The 1172-nt window shown below is 34.5% G+C and overlaps 1 non-coding gene across 1 annotated transcript; it reads right to left on the bottom strand.

Moving 5' to 3' along the window:
- Positions 1-834: 834 nt before the first annotated feature.
- On the bottom strand, positions 835-906 carry TRNAP-UGG. The gene has a single exon. It is a non-coding gene; the product is annotated as a tRNA-Pro (tRNA).
- Positions 907-1172: the final 266 nt, after the last annotated feature.

Genomic DNA, 1172 nt, shown 5'->3' with positions numbered 1-1172 from the left:
ATCACACTAGATAAGAAAGGCGGGCTTAGCAGGTTTCTCCAAACGTATAAACAAAAAGAAGATACAGATACACATACATTTTTGCATGAAAGAACCTAGCTGAACCAGATCAAGGGTCCTAACCTAGTTCGACTGACCTTCTTTGGCTAGCCCCCGCCACTTGTAACGAGGTCAACCCGTATGTGCTTTTTCTTTTTCGTTTAGTGAGATGGCTTACCAGCTCTTTCAGCTCATAGCAGCAGTATGAAAAGCAGAATCCTCATCCTGGGTCGAGTCCACATTGCCATACGAATTGACATCTGCCAAACCAAGGGCAGCGGATTTAACAGTTTCGATAAAACCAACCTCTTTTAAAGAAGAAGTATATTTTTTATTTAATGAAAGCGGATTTAACAGTTTCGATAAAACCAACCTCTTTTAGTACTCCCCACACTTTCATACCTATAAAAGAACAACAACAACACAACAAAAGAACAACAAAACAAAAAAAGTACTACAAGGAAAGTAGAGCTATATTTTCTACAAATCTTATTATATTAACTCTCTATTACTCCGAAAAACTACTTGAAAAAAAGATATCATACTCAAACTCCAATATCAATAAACGCTCTACCTTGATCACCGTGGACATACGCATTTATATTAACTCTCTATTACTCCGAAAAACTACTTGAAAAAAAGATATCATACTCAAACTCCAATATCAATAAACGCTCTACCTTGATCACCGTGGACATACGCATTTATATTAACTCTCTATTACTCCGAAAAACTACTTGAAAAAAAGATATCATACTAAAACTCCAAGCTATTCAAATAGCTGACTAAGTCCCTCTGTCATTTCGAGAATCGAACTCGAGACCTCTTGCACCCAAAGCAAGAATCATACCACTAGACCAAATGCCCTTAGTATGTGCTATATATTATGTTTTTTATGGAATGTATCATCATTATTTCATTTATTTTCTTTGTTAATGAAATCCATGAGAAATAATCATTATTATTATATCTTTTAGACTAGACCGCTGTTAAATTATTTACATAGGATTTGCGAAAATTACTGTATTGAGAAGAAAATAGTGTAAGCTTTATTGAGAAGAAAATAGTGTAAGTTTTAGTTTGATAGTTCCATTTGAGACACATATCGTGAGTACACAAGTAAAGCAAATATC

The sequence above is a fragment of the Cucurbita maxima genome, unplaced genomic scaffold (genome assembly GCF_002738345.1).
Source record: "Cucurbita maxima cultivar Rimu unplaced genomic scaffold, Cmax_1.0 Cma_Scf01979, whole genome shotgun sequence".
NCBI lineage: Eukaryota > Viridiplantae > Streptophyta > Magnoliopsida > Cucurbitales > Cucurbitaceae > Cucurbita > Cucurbita maxima.
Note: the sequence above shows the minus strand (reverse complement) of the source record. Positions and strands in the feature narration are given on the sequence as shown.